This window comes from Hemiscyllium ocellatum, chromosome 5 (genome assembly GCF_020745735.1).
Source record: "Hemiscyllium ocellatum isolate sHemOce1 chromosome 5, sHemOce1.pat.X.cur, whole genome shotgun sequence".
NCBI classification, from domain to species: domain Eukaryota; kingdom Metazoa; phylum Chordata; class Chondrichthyes; order Orectolobiformes; family Hemiscylliidae; genus Hemiscyllium; species Hemiscyllium ocellatum.
In genome coordinates this window covers 16,469,366-16,481,536 of record NC_083405.1, presented here as the reverse complement: position 1 = coordinate 16,481,536, position 12,171 = coordinate 16,469,366, and positions in this window count along the sequence as shown.

The following is a 12,171-nucleotide window of genomic DNA, read 5'->3' as shown; positions in this document are numbered from 1 at the left end:
TGGCTGTTGTCTCCTAGAGATCAGGGGACCATAGATGCACTGGGCCTTTCTCCTGCCCCTCCCTCTGGAGGAGGTCCCCATTCACCAGGGTCCTTTTCTCCATATCTGGTGCTTCATCTGTTAGCTCTCCACAGTCGATGTCACCATCTTCCTCCCATCACTCCGAAAAGGGCAGGGTGGCGAATCACATATTATCACTGCTTGTGCTGATATGTGACTCTGTAACTTCTGTATTGATTTCATACACTTTATATGATCATCTGAGGTCCCCTTTCATTCCCACACTGACTTTTGCACTCTATTTGTAGCCATTTTCAAATCACTACACTGTTTCTTTAACTCTTCTGCCTTTTAGTTTCGTCTTCACTTTTCTCCTTTGCCTTCATCAATTTTCACACTGCATTTGATACGAGTTCATATGCATGAGGTCTATATCTCTCTGGCTTTGTAAATTGCTGACCTTCTTGGTCAGCCTCTTTATCTCTTCTCTAATCTCAGCTACCTCTGTTCGCAACTCCTGTTTCCTGCCCAGACTTCCAACAAATAGTCTACTGCGATAGCTTTCAGCACTTTCTTAAGTAAACCCACCATTGTCTGTTAGCGCTAACTTCTTTAGTGTGTCCACTGTTGTTTTTTTTTGTCTTTCTCACTACCAAATATTCACCTTCTTCCTGCACCCATTTACGTTAGTTGGATGTTGGGAAAATCAGAGGTTACTGGGTCTGGCATCAGAGTAAATTTAAAGCTACTTATTATCAACACCCACCCAGAGGTGCCAAATTCTATCGCTTATCTCTGAGAGATAACAGTATATAGATAGACAAAGATATAGCGCAAACACATAGTTTCTGAACACCAATAACAATGAGAATCATTCTACATATTTTCCACCAAATATATTGCATACAACTGACTGCAGTACTGGTGCTGACAGAGGTCTTCAGTACCTGTGTAGACTTCAGTTCATCTGCACCCATCCCTATATAATGGCCTCACAACTCCGATCAACATGATCCACATTTCTAGCCATACAGGAGGCGGTGCCATAGAGGTAACATCATTGGACAAGTTATCCAGAACACCAGGCTAATGTCAGAGAACATAAGCTTGCATTCCTCAATGTCCAAGGGTGAAATTTGAATTCAGAAAGTTTGGAATTCAAAGCTAGCCACAGAATCATGTAATCACTCATGTAAAACCCCACCTGGTTCCATGGGTACCCTTTTGGGAAGGAAATCTATCATCCATTCTGGTCTGGCCTATATGTGACTCAATGCACCCTGCAAAGTTGTTTACTCTCAATTACCCTCTGAAATGGCCTAACAAATCACTAAATCACAACTCCAGGGCAATGAAAGATGGGCAATAAATTCTGCCTAACCAAGGACATCCACACCATGAACAATTGAAGAAAAGTCAAAATCCTTTAGACTGCTGCTGTGACCAACTTTCTGGGTGTTTTATCTATGTTTAGCTTACCATCCCACCAAGGACCATACCTGTTTTTCCTGCCAGCGAAGGCTTCCCAAGGTAAACGAGTTGATAATTCTGAGAAGAATGTATCATTATTTGTATATGCCCATTCTCCATAGAGGTAACTTTTCTCATCGGTTGGGTATGCATTGAGAGCTCCCTGTATGGGATCAACTATGACCACTACTGCAGAATTGCTATTTATATGCATGTATACACTACGTAATGTTGTAATAATGCAGAACACTCATTCGTGGTCCTGATCAAGGTATCTTCAGTACAATTCACCATATATTCTTAATCTATACATCTACTTATGTTGGATTATGCATAGAAATTCAACTTTATACCCTCCTGAATAAGTGCTATCGCTAGTGGCATTGTCAGAAAACTTGAAAGTACTATTCTCCCTCTTGCTGATTGGACAAGTCACTGATACTTCCCTCCTTCCTGGCTCTGAACTAATCAGCTCAGGCCACAAACCACCCTGTGCACAGATGTGGGCATGGTTCCAAATTGAATATTCTTCATATCCAATTTGATGTCAATTAAGTTTTGGACCAGTATGTAGTGCTGTCTAACGTACTTGCTCGACTTCTTGCAGATCTAAGATTGTGAGTGCTTATTCTAAGCCCCAGGCCACAAAAATCAAGACCTAACACCTTCTCACCTCACAGATGGTTTTAATCATTTACACTCAAGACATGCCATGAATTCATGGCTGAATTAGGGGTATTGAAACAGACTATTCCTACTTTCAGAACTTCTTACTCTGCAAGCCATACAATTCTTATACCAATCAGCTGTGTGCGATTTGCACTCTGCCCAGTCAATTGATTCAGGATGGTCACTGATGTGCTCCTTTAATTATTTAAACTATAGGTCACTCCAAATGTACTCACATTAGCATTATTGTTAGTTCCCTATCCTTATGATACCATCCTTAGGAGTAACATGGCAGTGCAATATTCTGTCAGCATTCAATAGCCATATTATTTAAAGCTTCTTACATTAGTATATCCCAACAATTTGTGATTATTTTCTTTAAATCTGATTCCCATATTAAGGGATGTAAACTTGTCCTTCTTGGTGAATCTTAATCTTAGTTTCAATATCCCTCGTACTTTTCTGAGCCTTTAGCAGTTGTCTCCTTTTCATCCTGTAGTTGTATGTACTCCCACGATACAGACAGATCTTCATGCTGATTTGCACAGGAATGTAAGGGGAGTGGAAAAAAAACTTAAACAAGGAATTAGAAGGGATAAAAGGGGCCATGAAATATTGTTGACAACAAGGATTAAGGAGAATCCCAAGGCATTTCATACATGTAATGGAAGCAAGACGGTTCTTAGGGAAAGGATAGGCCCTATCAAGGATAAAGGAGGGAATTTGTGTATGGAGCTAGAGGAAGGGGTGAGGTCCTTTATGAGTACTTTGCATTGGTATTCTCCAAGGTGAAGAACATGGATGATGGTAAAATTATGGAGGGATATGTTGATATTCAAGAACATGTTGACGTTAAGAAGGAGTTGTTGGGAGTCTTGTAAAACATTAAGGTAAGTAAGTCCCCAGGGCTGACAGGATCTGTCCCAGGATCCTGAAGAAGGCAAGGGAGGAAATTGTTGGGGCTTTGACAGAGATCTTTATATCCTCTTTAGGCACAGGCGAGGTCCCAGAAGACAGGAGAATAGCCTAGGTTGTTGCTTTTTTTAAGAAGGGCACAGGCATAATCCGGCAAATTACAGGCTGGTGAGCCTCACATTAGTGGTAGGGAAATTATTGGAGAAGATTTTTAGATTAGATTAGATTAGATTCCCTACAATGTGGAGACAGGCCATTTGGCCCAACAAGTCCGCACCGACCCTTCGAAGAGTAAGACCCACTCCCCTCTGACTAATGCATCTAACACTGTGGGTAATTTAGCATAGCCAGTCCACCCTAACCTGCATATCTTTGGATTGTGGGAGAAACTGGAGCTCCCAGAGGAAACTCAGGCAGACATGGGGAGAATGTGCAAACTCCACACAAACAGTCACCCGAGGCTGAAATTAAACGCAGGTCCTTGGCGCAGTGAGGCAGCAGTGCTAACCACTGAGCCACCATGCTGCCCTAGGGGCAGGAGTTACTCGCATTTGGAAATGAATGGACTTATTAGGGACAGACAGCATGGCTTTGTGCAGGGCAGACCTTGTCTCACAAATTTGATTGAGTTTTTGAGGAAGTGATAAAGAGAATTGATGAGGATTTGGACAATGGATGTTGTCTACACGGACTTTGGCATTTCACAAGGTCTCTCATGGCAGCCTGGTGCAGTAAATTAATATGAGGTTGTGAATTTGTAAATTGGACACAAAATTGACTTGGATATGGAACACAGAGGGTAGTTGTATAGGAGTATGGAGGATCACACTGGAGATCTGTGACCAGTGGTTTCATAGAATCATGCTGTATAATCCGTCCATGCTGAACATAATCCCAAACCTATACCTCTCATTATTTTATAAACTTCTATCAGGTCACCTCTCAACATCCTGTGCTCCAGTGAAAAAAAGCCCCAGCCAATCCAGTCTTTCTTTATAACTAAAACCTTTCATACCCAGCAACATCCTGGTAAATCCCTTCTGAACCCTCTCCAACTTAACAATAACTTTTCTATAAATGGGCAACCAGACTGAGCACAGTGTTCCAGAAGAGGCCTCACCAATGTCATGTACAATCTCAACATGACTTCTCAACTCCTAAACTCAAAGGACTGAGCAACGAAGGCAAGCATGCCAAATTGAGATGGCTCCCAAGCTGGAGAAGGCCCGAACATTTGTTACTTTTAACCAGCTCCTAACTGTTCAATTACCTGAGAACCAATCACAATTTTTGGCAGACAAAAAAAGTTGCTGACATTGATAACTTGTCTATTTATTGCCAGCAAAAGCTTCACCTGTTCTGCAAGGATCAGTGCTGGGACCTCTGTTGTATGTAATATATATAAATGGTTCAGGTGAAATATAGATGGCCTGATAAGTAAGTTTGCAGATGACATGAAAATTGGTGGAGTTGTGGAAATTGAGTGAGGAAATTGTCAAAGCATACAGAAGGATATAGATCAGTTGGGAAGTTGGGTGGAGAAGTGACAGATGGAGCTTAATCCAGACAAATTCAAGGTAATACATTTCGTGAAGTCAAATGCAAGAGAAAAGTAGACAGAAAATGGCAGGACCCTTTGGAGCCATTGATATACAAGGAATCTTGGGGTGCTAATCCATAGCTCCCTGAAAGCAACAACATAAGTGGACAGGGTGGTAAAGAAGACATATGGCATGCTTGCCATCATTGAATCATAGAATAGAATCCCTACAGTGTGGAAACAGGTTCTTCAGCCCAACAAGTCTACACTGACTCTCTGAGCAATAACTCACCCAGACCCATTCCCCTAACCTACCATTCTAACCCTGACAAATGCACGTAACCTACACATCCTCGAACAATTTAGCATGGCCAATTCACCTAACCTGCACGTCTTTGGATTGTGGGAGGAAACTTTAGCACCCAGAGGAAACCCACACAGCCATGAGGAGAATGTGCGAAGTCCAGATATTCACCTGAGGCTAGAATCAAACCCAGGTCCCTGGCGCTGTGAGGCAGCAGTGCTAACGACTGAGCCACCATAGTCAGGGCATTGTGTATAAAAGTTGACAAGTCGTATTGGTTCTGCAAGACTTTAGTGAGGCCACATTTTGCTGTTGTGTGTGGTTCTGGTTGCCACATTATAGGAATGACATGGAGGCCTTGAGAGAGGGCTAAAGAGATTTACCAGAATGTTGCCTGGACCTGAGTGTATTAGGAGAGGTTTGACAAACTTTTATTAATTTTGCTAGTGTGTTAGAATTGTATAAAAATATGAGAGGCATGGATAGGATAGATAGTTGGAGCCTTTTTGCCCAGCGTGTAAATTTCAAATACTAAGGAACATAGGTTTAAGGTGAGAGAGGGAAAGTTTAAAGAAGAATTGTGAGGAATATTTTTTACACAGAAGGTGATGGGTCTCTGGCATGTGCTGCTGGAGGAGGTGGTAGTAACAAAGACGATAACAACATTTAAGGGGCATTTGGACAGACACACGAACAGGGAATATGGAGATATAGACCATGTGCAGAGAGATGGGATTAGTCTAGAATGGCATCAAGGCCATGACAAGAAATGGTGTACTGAAAAGCCTGCTCCTTTGCTGTACGGTTCTATGTTCACAAACAGAGATGACTATTTAGTATTTTGGGATTCGATATTGTTGTTTAGTAAGATGTCTTTTACTCCTCAACTTCCTCCTTAGAAGAATGAAAGGTAACCTCATAAAATTCAAATGGGGTAAACACGGGAACGATGACCCCGATGACCGAGGAATCAAAAGCCGGAGGTCACAGTCTAAGGATACAGGGTAGGCCATTTAAGTCTGAGATGAGGCAATGAGACAGTTGGAACTACGAGAAGCTAAGGAGAAACACCTATATAATGTATTCAGCAACAATGGTTAGCTGGTAAACGCAATCTGCCAATTCCTGCACAACAATCTAAACGGGAAGATACAACGTGCCCAAAGACTCTAGTCACCCTACCATACATCAAAGAAATTTCAGAGATGACCACCAGACTTCTCCAGCCCCTAGGCACCATGGTAGTACATGAACCCACTACCACACTAAAACAAATACTGATGAATTTAAAGGACCCTGTACCCACAGCCAGCAGAACGAACGTCATATATAAAACACCCCTGCAAAGACTACAACAAACATTACATTGGACAAATGGGTAGGAAGCTAGCCACCAAAAGACATAACCAGCTATCACTAATATCCATGCACACAGACGAAGAGGGACACCTGTTCGACTGGGAAAATGTACCCATCCTGGGACGGGCTAAACAAAGACACGTGCAGGAATTCCAACCAGAACTTCATTAACAAACATAGATTTGGACTCCATTTACCAACCTCTCAGAAACAGAACTGCAGAGGAAGTGACGTAACGTGACCCGGCAGCGGCAGTGGCACTTCAACAACCACCAGGAGCTGTACAAAGGTCCGAGCTCCAAGAAGTGGAGTGCTCACCTGCAGGCCGAATCGGCAGCTGGCTCCAGCTCTGATTCAAGCTTGGGTTCGGAAGCCACAGGTGGTGGAGTGGAGACAGCAGCAGCAGGAGCAGCAAGGGCCGGGCGGGGTAAGGGCTGGCGCACAGCACAAGCTGGAGGAGAGGCTGTACTCGGTGCTGTGCTGCACCAAGTACCTGCTCGCCATGGCCTGGACCCACAATCACTCCCAGTCCTTAAACAAACATGCTTAACATCTGCTTTGGGGAGCTGAAATCTAAGGGCATGGTCACACAACAGTTAGGACAATGATGTAAGATGTAGTTTGGGGTCACTCCTCGGGAATGTAGTAAATTTAGATATTTTGGTTTCTTAAAATTCAGTCATTACACACCCTCTATAGTTCATTTGGCTTTTTTTAAAACACGACCTACTTTTATCTGTATCCTTTCAAATGGCAACTTCTTGAACAAACATCGAGTCAGTCAAGCCCAGTTGTGCTAGGCTGTGCCATTCGCCTGACCCTGAGTCTTTGGAGAAGTTGAATACGAATGAAGCCATGCTACGTAGTATTAAGAACACGATGGATGATATGCCGGCTGAAATTATCACCAAGTTTGAATCTATAATTTCAGAGATGGTTAAAAAGGAGGTAACAACTCTGAAGCCATTGGAGGAAAAAGTTTCTTTGCAATGTGGGACTATTTTGGACCTGGAACGTTTGGCTAATGAGCATGATAATTATAACGCTCGCCTCCAAGCTAATGTTAGTGCATTATCTCCAATGGTTGAGTCTCTGACTAAGAAATGTGAAGACTTGGAGGCCCGCTCCAAGTGGAATAATATTCAACTTGAGTTTACCCGAAGGGTTAGAATATCCTCGGCCTACAGAATTTATGGCTCAACATTTACAGGACTTGCACAGTCTTGAGGCAAAACCCGTATTGGATAGGGTCCATCGCACGATGCATGCTAAACCGAAAGATGGCGAGTTACCTCACCTGATGGTTGTCAGGATGAATCAGTTTCAAGTGAGAAATCACATTCTATGCCATGCTGGGGATGCTCCTCCCCTTGTATATAATGGAAAGACAGTATTCATGTTTCCAGATTTCACCCCAACTATGGCTAAGCAGCGTGCATCTTTTGCCAAGGTAAAGAAGGAGCTGCACTCATGTTCTCACATTAAGTTTGGCCTTCGTTATCCAGCGACACTACATAGTATCTTGGCGAGCAGTCTAACTCATAGGTTTGATGACCTGGGTCAGGCTATGGACTTTATGAATAAAAACCTTAAAAAGATCGTGGTTCCAGTGCCGGATTGATGATTGGGCCTAACCAGGTCGATTAGCCGTTAGCTTTATGCTACCATTGTCAAAGACTACATTTCTCACTGTGGAGATGAAGATGGATGGTATGCTGTGTTTACAGGAGAAAGTGAGGACTGCAGATGCTGGAGATCAGAGCTGAAAATGTGTTGCTGGAAGACTTGCATTTGGTATTCTTCTTACATTTGACTTCATTTACCAAGAAATACATGTTTTCTTACTTAAGACTTTATTTTGTTGAAAGGTTGCTCTATTGGTACCAAAGAATGTAGAGTTTAATTGTTTAACTTTATATATTTTTATTAACGAGTCATAGAAATGTAAAGAATGGAAACAAACCCTTCGGTCCAACCCGTCCATGCCAACCAGATATCCCAACCCAATCTAGTCCTACCTGCCAGCGCCCGACCCATATCCCTCCAAACCCTTCCTATTCATATACCCATCCAAATGCCTCTTAAATGTTGCAATTGTACCAGCCTCCAACACATCCTCTGGCAGCTCATTCCATACACGTACCACCCTCTACGTGAAAAAGTTGCCCCTTAGGTCTCTTTTATATCTTTCCCCTCTCACCCTAAACCTATGCCCTCTAGTTCTGGACTCCCCGACCCCAGGGAAAAGACTTCGTCCATTTATCCTATCCATGCCCTTCATGATTTAGTAAACCTCTATAAGGTCACCCCTCAGCCTCCAACACTCCAAGGGAAACAGCCCCAGTCTGTTCAGCCTCTCCCTTATAGCTCAAATCCTCCAACCCTGGCAACATCCTTGTAAATCTTTTCTGAACCCTTTCAAGTTTCACAACATCTTTCCGAGAGGAAGGAGACCAGAATTGCACGCAATATTCCAACAGTGGCCTAACCAATGTCCTGTACAGCCACAACATGACCTCCCAACTCCTATACTCAATACTCTGACCAATAAAGGAAAGCATACCAAGCGCCTTCTTCACTATCCTATCTACCTGCGACTCCACTTTCAAGGAGTTATGAACCTGCACTCCAAGGTCTCTTTGTTCAGCGACACTCCCTAGGGCCTTACCATTAAGCGTATTTGTCCTGTTAAAATTTGCTTTCCCAAAATGCAGCACTTCACATTTTTCTAAATTAAACTCCATCTGCCACTCCTCAGCCCATTGGCTTACCTGATCAAGGTCCTACTGTACTGAGGTAACCATCTTTGCTGTCCACTACACCTCCAATTTTGATGTCATCTGCAAACTTACTAACTATACTTGTTAAGCTCACATCCAAATCATTAATATAAATGACGAAAAGTAGTGGACCCAGCACCGATTCTTGTGGAACTCTACTGGTCACAGGCCTCCAGTCTGAAAACAACCCTCCACCTCCACCATCTGACTTCTATCATCGAGCCAGTTCTGTATCCAAATGGCTAGTTCTCCCTGTATTCAATGAGATCTAACCTTGCTAACCAGTCTCTCGTGGGGAACCTTGTTGAATGCCTTACCGAAGTCCACATAGATCACATCTACCGCTCTGCCCTCTTTGTTACTTCTTCAAAAAACTAAATCAAATTGGTGGGACATGATTTCCCATTCACAAAGCCATGTTGACTATTCCTAATCAGTCCTTGCCTTTCCAAATACATGTGTATCCTGTCCCTCAGGATTCCCTCCAACAACCTCATATTTAGGGGCGGCACGGTGGCACAGTGGTTAGCACTGCTGCCTCACAGCGCCAGGGACCTGGGTTCAATTCCCACCTCAGGCAACTGACTGTGTGGAGTTTGCATGTTCTCCCCGTGTCTGCGTGGGTTTCCTCCGGGTGCTCCGGTTTCCTCCCACAGTCCAAAGATGTGCGGGTCAGGTGAATTGGCCATGCTAAAATTGCCCGTAGTGTTAGGTAAGGGGTAAATGTAGGGGTATGGGTGGGTTGCGCTTCGGCGGGTCGGTGTGGACTTGTTGGGCCGAAGGGCCTGTTTCCACACTAAGTAAAAAATCTAAAAAAAAACCTGTCATCATTAACATCAGGCTCACTGGTTTATAGTTCCCTGGCTTGTCCTTACCACCTTTCTTAAATAATGGCACCATATTAGCCAACCTCCAGTCTTCTGGCACCTCACTTGTGACTATTGATGATACAAATATCTCAGCAAGAGGCCCAGCAATTACTTCCCCAGCTTCCCACAGAGATCTAGGGTACGCCTGAGGATTTATCCACTTTTATGCGTTTCAAGGCTTCCAGCACTTCCTCCTCTGTAATATGGACATTTTTCAAGATATCACCATCTATTTTGCTACATTATATATCTTCCATGTTCTTTTCCACAGTGAACACTGATGTTTGTTCTGTGCTGGCCATTTTGACACTTGAAATACAAGCGCAGATTCCTAGTTTATAACCCTCACCTTCATAGAATACCAAAGGACAAGGAGCCAGGGAGAAAGATGGATTGGTTAAAAGTTGCAGATTCTGAGCGTTCCCTGTGTAGAAGTTTCTGGGTTCAGTTTCAAAGTGAATATGAGGTAGTATGGGCTGAGGTTAGAAACAGGAAAGGAGAGGTCACCCTGTTGGGAGTTTTCTATCAGCTTCTAAACAGTTCCAGAGGTGTATAGTAAAGGATAGCAAAGATGATTCTTGACAGGAGTGAGAGTTTTATGGGGGACTTTAACTTTCCAAATATTGACTGGGAATACGACAGTTCAAGTACTTTAGATGGGTCAGTTTTTGTTCAATGTGTGCAGGAGGATTTCCTGACACAGTCCAGTATATAGACAGGCCAACAAGAGGCGAGGCCTCAGATTTGGTACTGCGTTATGAACACAGCCAAATGTTAGATTTGGAGGTAGGTGAGCACTTTGGTGATAATGCTCACAATTCTATTATGTTTACATTTGTGATGGAAAGGGATAGGTATATACCATAGTGTAAGAGTTATAGGTGGGGGAAAAGCAATTTTGATGCGATTAGGCAAGACTTCGGATGCATAGGATGAGGAAGGAAAATGCAGGGGATGGCACAATTGAAATCTGGAGCTTATTCAAGAAATAGCTGTTGTATGTACTTGATAAATATGTACCGGTCAGGTAGGGAGGAGATTGTTGAGCGAGGGAGCTGTGGTTTACTAAAGAAGTTGAAGCTCATGTCAAGAGTAAGAAGAAGGCTTATGTTAGGATGAGATGTGAAGGCTCAGCCAGGATGCTTGAGAATTATAAGATAGCCAGGGAAGAGCTAAAGAGAGAGCTAAGAAGAGCTAGGAGGGGAATCATTGATGGATAGGATCAAGGAAAACCCTAAGGCTTTCTACAAATATATCAAAAATAAAAGAATGACTAGAGAAAGATTAGAGCCAATTAAGGATAGTAGTGGGAAGTTGTCCGTGGAGTCCAAGGAGGTAGGAGAAGACTAAATGAATATTTTTCAACAGTATTCACATTGGAAAAAGACAATGTTGTCGAGGGGAATACTGAGATACAGGCTACTACAGTAGATGGGATTGAGGTTCACAACAAGGAGGTGTTAGCAATTCTGGAACGTGTGAAAATAGATAACTCCCTGGGGCCAGATGGGATTTATCCTGGGATTCTCTGGAAAGCCAGGAAGGAGATCGCAGAGCCTTTGGCTTTGATGTTAGTGTTGCCATTGTCTACGGCAATAGTGCCGGAAGCCTAGAGGATAGCAAATGTTGTTCCCTTGTTCAAGAAGGGGAGTAGTGACAACCCGGGTAATTATAGACCAGTGAGCTTTACTTCGGTTGTGGGTAAAGTGTTGGAAAAGGTTATAAGAAATAGGATTTATAATCATCAAGAAAGGATGTTCTATCAATAATAGTGTTTATACTGGCTACAAATAGGATATCAGCAATGTATTTGTCGGTTTGAGTTACTGCTACTTAAGAGACTTAGCTTATGAGGTAAGATTGAACAGGCTGGGCTTGTTTTCACTGAAGTTTAGAAGAGCTGGTTGATTGAAGTTAACAAGAATTATGTCTTGGTGGTATAGATGTGAAAATGGCATTTATTTTTGTTGGCAAATTGAAAACTAGGGAACAAGGTTTTAACATTAGAGGTCATCTTTTTAGAAGATATATGAGGGGGATTGTTTTCTTGTGTGACTGTTGAATATTTTTACATGTGTATCTGACTGCTACATCAACTTATTGAAAGCCAAATTTCATTGAGTTACTCTTTCTTCCACCTACGGTTTTCCTCTGCAAATCATTATTTTCTTGCCCTTGGTTTCCTGTACTCAGTCAGATGGCTAATGCCTGATTCTCAGAACTTCTGCCATGCTGGCTTCTGAAATGAAACCAGAATCTGGGGAT